The sequence below is a fragment of the Penaeus monodon genome, chromosome 15, assembly GCF_015228065.2.
Source record: "Penaeus monodon isolate SGIC_2016 chromosome 15, NSTDA_Pmon_1, whole genome shotgun sequence".
NCBI classification, from domain to species: Eukaryota; Metazoa; Arthropoda; class Malacostraca; order Decapoda; family Penaeidae; genus Penaeus; species Penaeus monodon.
The window spans coordinates 6,698,287-6,698,556 of record NC_051400.1 but is presented as its reverse complement, the minus strand read 5'-3'; the positions used below and the strand labels follow the sequence as shown (position 1 = coordinate 6,698,556).

The window sequence follows — 270 nt, the reverse complement described above, 5'->3', positions numbered from 1 at the left end:
CTCGATTTTAACTCTAATGATGCTTTTTTAATATATTCCCAGTGTTGATATGTATGATGAGCTATCTGATTATTTACGTCAGTGGCTTTTAACATCAATATTCATATTCGGCTGAATACGAAGTGAAGCGTGAGAGTGTTCATTCTTTTTTCGAAATCATTTGCCAATGTAGTGTGAAATGAGCAATGAATTAAATATCAGCCTACAGACCCCCAGTCCATCGTTAACTACAAATGCTAATTATCATCACTAAAGGTGTGTCGAGTCATG

At 35.2% G+C, this 270-nt stretch overlaps 1 protein-coding gene across 1 annotated transcript in view; it reads left to right on the top strand.

Moving 5' to 3' along the window:
• Positions 1-270, top strand: part of LOC119581716 — a gene marked incomplete in the record, with an annotated part of 132,029 nt that overhangs the window by 95,034 nt on the left and 36,725 nt on the right.